Below are 9,610 nucleotides of genomic sequence, written 5' to 3' on the forward strand. Positions count from 1 at the left end.
ACGGTGAAGCCTCACGGACCAATGGGGGACGAGAACCTGAAAGTTTTGTGTGGTGTCAGCCAATCAGGTGCGGTTTGTAGGGCTTAACGCTTGATTCATCGACTGTTCAACGAATGGCACGGCCAAACGCTTCCGCCTTGTAGATAACGCGCACCAATCGGAGCGCGGCGGAGGCGGGATTAAGCGCCACGCTCTCTGACAGCGGCCTGGTCCAATCAGCGCGCTGCAGAGACACAGCCGTTAGCTCGCGCACCTCCAATCTGCCGGACAGGGAGGCGGGCCTGTTCGCCATCCGTCGAGTTTTTTCTCTAGATGTGTGTTTTATTTTTTAAAGACACGACAAAAAATAGTGCAATTGGGAGTAAGTTAAAACACGTATTAGAAACACGTACACGCGGGATCTGATCTGTATCGCGTGGAAGTGTTCACAAAGCGCACTGGGAGACGACTTCAACTGGGATTGTTTTAAAGCTAAGCTAAAGCTGTTGGGGGAAACCGAGCAGCGCGTGAAGGTAAGCAGCGGCCCATCATCCATCTCACACCCTGCTGTCTTCCCTGGGAACACCATCTCTCCCTGTGTGCATTAAGGGCAAATAAACCGTGTCCAGACTCATACATGAATTAGACCTGCGCTTATATTTATATTTATTTACATATATACATGTCGCTCTTTAGTCTCCTCGTGCCAGATGAACAGCTGATGCGCGAGACGCGCCTTCATTTAGTGTCCTAAACTCTTTACTAGCTGTGAGTTAACTAGTTAGCTTAAACTTGAAAAAAACCTAGTTAGCCAGGTCTCTTTTTGTCCAGCCGTGTACTCTCATGTCATGAGCTGGACACTAAGCTACTGCCTCTTCTTCTTCTTCTTCTTCTTCTTCTTTATGTGGAAATAGTTCTCTGTTGTTGTTGGTGGTTGTTGTTGTTGTTGTTGTTGTTGTTTTATACCAGATAGATGACTAGGTAGCATGCTTAGAATAAAGGGATTAGTAAATTATAGCCTGGGAGCTCCAGTGGAGTGTAACACAGCAGAAGTACAAACAGTGCAGTAGGAAAACACACTTTTCTGTCCAAGTGCAAGTGATGATAATTGATAGACAAAACCTATAATACTTTATGCCTTTTCTTTAAACTGACATTCCGACACATTCTGGTAATATAAGCCGATATTTAGGGAAAAGTCTTGCTATGCAAGATTAAGCCATTTACAAAAATATGTCTGCGTATGTGAAGATATGCATGAATAAGTGCGTGTGTGTGTGTCATAAGGAGCTCTAGATGTTAATAAATGATAATAATTTAGTCTGTAAAATGCCGTCAGGGTTGATTTACTCCACCGATTGCTGCTTTCGCATGGTTGTTTTACACAAACAGCACAAAGATCCTCTGGATATCCTTTAATTACAGTCCACACCGCCGTCCTGAACTTAACTGAAGTATGAAGAATGTTTTCAGGGACATGCACTCATGTAAAGTAAAGTAGTGTTTATGATCAGAAATCGTTGGATAAATATCACACAGAGACGGTCTTCACGTTAATTCCAAACCGTCCGCTTTGACCACTGATCTCAAATCTCCATTACAGATTGATTTTTCTCCATATGACCGAATCGGTGTGAAGTCAGATGATAGAAAAGAGCGCATCCTGAAGAAAAAGCACAAAACCTCCTTCTTTAATATCAACAGCTGGGCAGACGAAGCCTGTGTCTCTTTAGCGGTGCCTTTTCTGCTCTCATGTAGCCTCAGCTTGCTGTTTTTAAGCTCACAGGACTGTAACGTAACGTGGCTGTTGTAGCTCTTCGGTCTCGACATTTGACATGGTGTGTGTTCTGACATACTTTCCTGCTCACCACGGTTGCAAAGAGTGATTATTTGAGCCGATGTAGCCTTCCTGTGAGCTCAGACAAGTCGAATCATTCTCCTCTCAGCATTTCTGTCCTGCCTCACTTTTTAGTTTTTATATATATATTTTTTGTTTGTAAACTCTAGATACTTTCCACACGTCCCAGCAGTTCAACATCAACTGCTAAGAACAACCGCTCCATGGTTAAAGTCACAGAGATTAGAGTTCTGATGCTTGATGTGAAAATTAACATGACATTATTCATTCTGCTGCTGCCACGTGATCGCCTGAAATCGAACCCAAACAGATCTCCAGCTCTGTGTTTGTTCACTGCGCAGTTTTCCACAGGAAGTGGCTGATATATAAAAGATCTGTGCACACCGTGACGTGTTTGAGCTAAAGAGAATTTTGTTGTAATCTATTTCTAAAGCTTGACATGAAGCGTCCTCGTCTTCTTATTTTGTCTAATCATCTCAGAAGGGGAAAAAAACTCCTCCAGGCGTTGCGCTATAAATTTTCCTAAACACTTTGGAAATATGTGCACAAACCTGCTCTGTGAGATGGATTTACCCCCAGCGCGTTGCTCCTGCACTTTTCAGCCTTCATATCTGTGTTAAAACAGAGAAGCGCCCCTCTGAAATCGGTAATCCGTCTTATTAACGCACAAAAGGCTGTAATTGCTCCATTTAGGCAAATCTCATTTCACAGCAGGTTCTCTCGTCACTGGGACGTCTGCCCGCAGGCGATGGTTCATGAATGAGAGAGATTCGGTGCAGTATGGTAATCATCTCATGGGAACAGTTTGTCATTAAGAGAGGGAATGGATGGGGCGGAGGAATGCTCCCAGCACTTTTCTTATATAGGTTATTTGCTGCTTAAATTATTCGTCTGTTACACTTCCGTGTTGATTAGCCGTAGATTAGGTCCCCTCCCACCTCTTCTCTTATGATGATCAGATTATTTTTTGTATCAAGCATGTAATTAGTTCAAAAAAGTCTACAAGTCACTCGTGTTTATTGCCCAGCCCTGCGTATTTCTCGCACCCGGTCTCTGCCGAGTTTCATACGTCATTTCTGTTCGGAATAACGGCGTCACCCATGCCAGTCTTTCCCTGCGTTTGTTTTCAGACAGAAATCTGACCTGTACAGGCTGTTGTTGTGATGTGATATTTAGACAACTGGATCAGAGCATCTCCAAAACTGCAGCTCTTGTGGGGTGTTCCCGGTCTGCAGTGGTCAGTATCTATCAAAAGTAGTCCGAGGAAGGAACAGTGGTGAACCGGAGACAGGGTCATGGGCGGCCAAGGCTTATTGATGCACGTGGGGAGCGAAGGCTGACCCGTGTGATCCGATCCCACAGCTACTGTTGCTCAAATTGCTGAAGCAGTTAATGCTGGTTCTGATAGAAAGGGATCAGAATACACAGGGTCAGGGCTGTTTTGGCAGCAAAAAGGGGACCAACACAATATGAGGCAGTTGGTCATAATGTTATGCCTGGTTGGTGTACTGCTGCGCTTATAGCGTGGTCTTTATCCGTTAGCCGTTTACAAACATGATGATTGTCTGGGATGCTTTTGTTCTTAAAAAATCAACATTCATGATTCTTTTCTATTGTCACTATACTCAGTACAGCGAAATTAGAGCAGTGCAGTTCTCGGAAAATGTGGTGCAAACTATACATCCATTTTACAAATGAAATAATAAAAAGGCAATACTGATAAATAAGACGATTATTGTAATGATGTATACGGTGTAAACGAGTATGTAAATACTATCTATGTACATATAAAGTTATTGCACTAACATATAATGTGAGGGTGTTAAAGTGTCACTGGACGTAAACATGTCAAATAATATAGAATATCAAGTCCAGCAGAATGTAAACATAATGAGTATATTGCTACAAATGTTAAGTGGTCATCCATGTCCTGTCCTGGACATCCCCCGATTGTGGATGCTGTCAGATCTCCGAGCCTCTGTTCACACCTGGTGTTAACCTGCACTCTGGCAGATCTGATAAACTAACTGAACAGCTCAAATGTCAACATTGCAGTTCGATTACTTAATCCATGTTCGGAGGAGGTCTCGGACACATGACATTTGTAAGTGTGAAAATAAGGGCGTCCCGGTGCGTCACAGACTGTGACTAATGGACTGATTGACTGCATCATTGCTCTGGCTGGAAAATACACAATCATTGTGAGACTGGAAGCAGTGCTTAAGACTGGAGTTTTCCAGCACTAGATGAATGTATAAAGACTAGCTAGAGCTAATAAATAGAGACTAATAAAGACTAGCTAGGCTAATAGATGAAGACTAATTAAGACTAGTTAGCGCTAATAGAGACTAATAGGGTAGCTAGAGCTAATAAATAGAGACTAATATAGAGTAGATAGGCTAATAGATGAAGACTAATAAAGACTAGCTAGAGCTAATAGATGAAGACTAATAAAGACTACCTAGAGCTAATAGAAGACTAATAAAGACTAGCTAGAGCTAATAGATGAAGAAAAATAAAGACTAGCTAGGCTAATAGATGAAGACTAATAAAGACTAGCTAGAGCTAATAGATGAAGAAAAATAAAGACTAGCTAGGCTAATAGATGAAGACTAATAAAGACTAGCTAGAGCTAATAGATGAAGACTAATAAAGACTAGCTAGAGCTAATAGATGAAGAAAAATAAAGACTAGCTAGGCTAATAGATGAAGACTAATAAAGACTAGCTAGGCTAATAGATGAAGACTAATAAAGACTAGCTAGGCTAAATTATGAAGACTAATAAAGACTAGCTAGAGCTAATAGATGAAGACTAATAAAGACTAGCTAGAGCTAATAGATGAAGAAAAATAAAGACTAGCTAGAGCTAATAGATGAAGACTAATAAAGACTAGCTAGGCTAATAGATGAAGACTAATAAAGACTAGCTAGAGCTAATAGATGAAGACTAATAAAGACTAGCTAGAGCTAATAGATGAAGACTAATAAAGACTAGCTAGGCTAATAGATGAAGACTAATAAAGACTAGCTAGGCTAATAGATGAAGACTAATAAAGACTAGCTAGAGCTAATAGATGAAGACTAATAAAGACTAGCTAGAGCTAATAGATGAAGACTAATAAAGACTAGCTAGAGCTAATAGATGAAGACTAATAAAGACTAGCTAGAGCTAATAGATGAAGACTAATAAAGACTAGCTAGAGCTAATAGATGAAGACTAATAAAGACTAGCTAGAGCTAATAGATGAAGAAAAATAAAGACTAGCTAGGCTAATAGATGAAGACTAATAAAGACTAGCTAGGCTAATAGATGAAGACTAATAAAGACTAGCTAGGCTAAATTATGAAGACTAATAAAGACTAGCTAGGCTAATAGATGAAGACTAATAAAGACTAGCTAGAGCTAATAGATGAAGAAAAATAAAGACTAGCTAGGCTAATAGATGAAGACTAATAAAGACTAGCTAGAGCTAATAGATGAAGACTAATAAAGACTAGCTAGGCTAATAGATGAAGACTAATAAAGACTAGCTAGGCTAATAGATGAAGACTAATAAAGACTAGCTAGAGCTAATAGATGAAGAAGAATAAAGACTAGCTAGAGCTAATAGATGAAGACTAATAAAGACTAGCTAGGCTAATAGATGAAGACTAATAAAGACTAGCTAGAGCTAATAGATGAAGAATAATAAAGACTAGCTAGAGCTAATAAATAGAGACTAATAAAGAGTAGCTAGGCTAATAGATGAAGACTAAGACTAGTTAGAGCTAATAGAGACTAATAGAGTAGCTAGAGCTAATAAATGGAGACTAATAAAGACTAGCTAGGCTAGTAGATAGCGATGAATAACAATTAATTAGGCTAATTAGGGTTAATGAATACAGACTTTCTAGGGTTATTTTTTCCCAGCGTTGCGTCTCTAAAACGGTCAAAGTGTTTGTGAGACCCTGGATAGGAAATGAGACATGATCCACAGGAGGTTTCAGTCTGAAGACGAGCGCACCGTGAGACAGATGTAATAAACGCGTGTGGTTCGGCTTCCTCCAGAGCAAACGATGCAGGAAATCCGATCAGAAGTGCTGAGAGCGGCAGGTCTGTCTGAGCGGCTCACTGGAGGTGGACCGAATCTAGGCAGTCTGAACGCGGCTCTGCTCCGTCTGTTGTTCAGGATCTGCTGAAAAGATGTTTTTTCATTCTTCTTCTCAAATCCACGGGTAAAAAAAAAGAAAAGACTAGTCGCTCGTATGAGGGGGTTTTGTTGCGCGGTATCAGAGGCCTGGTACATTTGGGCATTGTGTAGCTGCACTTTTATGTAGCAATGTTCATTTTCCGTAACGCAAACAAGGAAAAGTAAATAGCGTCAGATTGCAGGATTTGGGATTGGTATCAGTGTGTAAAGACAACATAATGCAACTGATGTAGATTTACCCACAATTCCCTTGTCTGCACTGTTTTAGGGATTAACTACTAATGGACTGCTGTATACTATAGAGGCGTGTGTGTGTGTGTGTGTGTGTGTTTAATCCAGTCAATGCCTGTAATGTGGGCTCGTTTGCTTAGTTGTCTGTCTGCTCATGATCTCTGTCTGCTGTCTGAGTGATCGCGCACACACACACACACACACACACATTAATATTCATGTGCAGTATTTATTCACGCTGCTTTAATGGAAGTGGGAAGAAGTGCTGCTTTGTTTACGGCTGACGCTCCGAGCAGCTGTTCCGGTTTGACGTCACTCGCGGAACTCGGACTCGAGGAGATGATCCCGGGTTCCTGAGTCGAGCGCGGATCAGTAATCCCGTTTGACCTACACGACTTAATGTCAATGGTTACTACAGGATCTTTAAAATTATTTATTTATTCATTTATCAGACTACGTGTTTTAAGAAATCAGGCTCTTCACAGTGAAAGGTGAGGTTCGTTCACCGGGGCTCGAGGTTCGGCTATCTGGATTCTGAATGTGATCTGTACCTGCCACAGGTAAACGCTGAGGGACTGTGCTCAGGTGGGCTTCGGTAGTGTAAGGTAATGTGCGGTCATTGAAACAATCCTGATAGGTGGCGGTTGATGTGATATAATATCAATATCTTGATAAATGTAGGCTTTTCTGAGATATTGTGCAATTTTTTTATTGAATTAAATTAAAAAAGAAATAAAAAAATGACTAAGCAGCAGAAGGTCTTTTGAAATATTTTCTTTTATTAATTATCAATATTATTTTTTTCTTTTATCTTCTTTTATTGTGTTTAAAAAACCCTCACTATTATTTTAAAATATATTGATATTAAATTATAAAATGTTTTTAATTTAATTAATAAATTATTTTAAAATAATTGTAATGATTTAAAATATATATTTTTTAATAATTAAATTTTAATTTAATTAATAAATAATTGCACAATTATATAATTTATATCTTCTTTAAACAATTTTTTAAATAATTAATCCTATATATTGTGCCTCGTATCATGTATCGTAGAAATGTCTTTCAGCATCATGATCTGATTCTTCGTTCTGTCGCTCCTCTTCCTCTGATTTTAGTCTGATCGGATTCGTACACCGTTTTCAGGTTTCCTTCAACACACTTTCACTGCGCAGTGTGTCGTGTTGCCGCGCTCTACTTTTCTAAACCGCTAGAAAGTTCTCAGTGTTGAGCTCTATATAGAGACACAGTGCTATTGATCTTTACTCCTTTTTTCCCCCCTTTTGTGTGTCTGTTGTCCCTCGGTGCAGGAGAGAGCTGCAGTGCTGTCTGCAGAGAAACTCTATCTGCCCTCGGACTCGGGGCTTTATTAACCCTAACACTCAGTCATATGACAGTACGGCATCGTAGAAGAGCATGTTCTCTATTATATTTGTGTGATTACTCTCTCTCTCTCTGTCTCTGTCTCTCCCATTGTAAACACATGGAATAAAGGGAGCAGTAGGACAGGAGTGTTCATGCTGAATGAAAGGATGGTCTCAGTGGAGCTCTACTGTATGGTGAAGAGTCAGTGTCTCTCACCTAGAGGCAGAAAGACAGATACTCTCCTCAAATATACAGATTATTTGTCTGAAGGAATTCAGGTGGCATTTTTCCTGAGTGAGAGAAATATGTGTATCTAATGGATGTGTTCTTCCTCTAACACTCATTGTGTGCAGTGTGAGCACAGCCTGTCCTCTCTGGGTCTCCAGCTCTGCTCGTGTCAGACCGCTCTCTCTCGCTCTCTCTCGCTCTCTCTCGCTCTCTCTCCATCTCTCTCTCCATCTCTCTCTCCATCTCTCTCTCTCTCTCTCTCTCTCTATTATTTTTATGTCTTATGTGCCTTAATTTGCTCAGATTCATTTCTTCATGTGCTGTTCTTTATAAACCCGATGCTCATGTTACAGCCGGACACACGGTCTGACCAATCAGATTTGAGATTTTCGGCAGATTTGGGCCGAGACGCGTCACGCTACATCATCACCTTCAGCCGAAGCCCTCTTCCTTTCGTGTGTGTAAAGGATGAGGCCAGCTCTCATAGAAAGTCATTATATATGTGTCCCACTGCTAGGAGATCAGAAGAAGAATCCTTGTGCTTCACTAATTTAAGGTAGTTTTCTCAAAAAAAAGAAGAAAAACTCAACTCAAGTTGCACCACAAATTTTGGAAAAAAGGTGTAAAATCAAGTGTTTTTGACCACGGTCATGTTCATGTTTTTGGGTCTTCAGTCCTGTCATTAGTGCAGTGCCTCAGGAGCAAGGGGTTGAATTCATATGGAATTACCATTTCCACCACCTGGTTAACTGACCTTAACTTTGATCTGGTAAAAGTCACAACAGGGTCAGATGTCTGTAAGGACTAGAGTCAGTGGTGGCAGAGACATCGCTGTTTAGATCGATGGAGTCGGGTTTTATTTGTCATACAGTAGTGTGGTGACTTGGTAGTGTTTGTGTAATGTGGAAGACTGGGTGTGGCGGTGAAGTGAGGTTAGAGAAAGAAATAATAATAATAATAATAATAATAATAATAATGCTCAAGCTTTTCGAGTCGGTATCTGAAAGGAAGCGTGTTAGTATTGTGCCATCTCTAGCCGAAGTGGTTAGTAGCGTTTGTCTGAGTTGTTTAGTTTATAGCCTTTACACAGCGCTCCAGATCGTGACTAAAATAGGCACAAACATGAGGAAGAATTATATTGTGTAATCTTGTTATTTAGGTTGCCAATGGCGACAGGTACAATGTGCGGAAAGACGTTTATAAAATGTCATGGCTTCAGGAATTGGCTCACTTCTGACCACAAAGCAGACAAGGAAAAGAAAAACAACAAAAAAAACCCTTTTTATTTCACAACACAAAACGTTTCACTTTCAATAACAGCCTGCGAGAGTGTGTGAAGTCATTATCACTAAAAAGCACTCCAATGGGAACTCAATGAGCTTGTGTGTGTGTGTGAGCTAAACATGAAATTCAGTGCTCTGTACACTTGCAGGCCACTTTAATAGGAACAGCTCATTCATGCAAGGAGGATGGGATACGCAAGCAGGAAGGAGCCCACGTCGGGTGTCCAGCCGATAAAACTGGTATTTAAGGACACAGACACAGGACTCGGACGTTCTTATTATCTTACCGAACTGTTCTGTTCTGGTGCCCCAGCCTCAGATTCCTATCCTTGTCTAAAAAAAGATTACGTGGTCAGTCTTGGTCATGTTGTTTTTGTGAGCTGAGAGAGAGAGTAGCCGCGAGGAACGATGTAGCGCTGACTGACCCCAAAAGGCATCTGGTGCAGCGCTGCTCAGCCAGAAATAGATAGTT

At 40.7% G+C, this 9,610-nt stretch overlaps 1 protein-coding gene across 1 annotated transcript in view; it reads left to right on the forward strand.

Annotated features, from left to right (window-relative positions):
• The first annotated feature begins 261 nt into the window (after positions 1 to 261).
• The window catches only part of fryl (furry homolog, like), a 99,160-nt gene continuing 89,811 nt past the window's right edge, over positions 262 to 9,610 (forward strand). Inside the window, exon 1 of the mRNA XM_058379043.1 lies at positions 262 to 512. The gene's annotated coding sequence lies outside the window, so the exon portion shown is untranslated. The remainder of the gene's footprint in view (positions 513 to 9,610) is intronic.

The sequence above is a fragment of the Hemibagrus wyckioides genome, linkage group LG25 (assembly GCF_019097595.1).
Source record: "Hemibagrus wyckioides isolate EC202008001 linkage group LG25, SWU_Hwy_1.0, whole genome shotgun sequence".
Lineage (NCBI taxonomy): Eukaryota > Metazoa > Chordata > Actinopteri > Siluriformes > Bagridae > Hemibagrus > Hemibagrus wyckioides.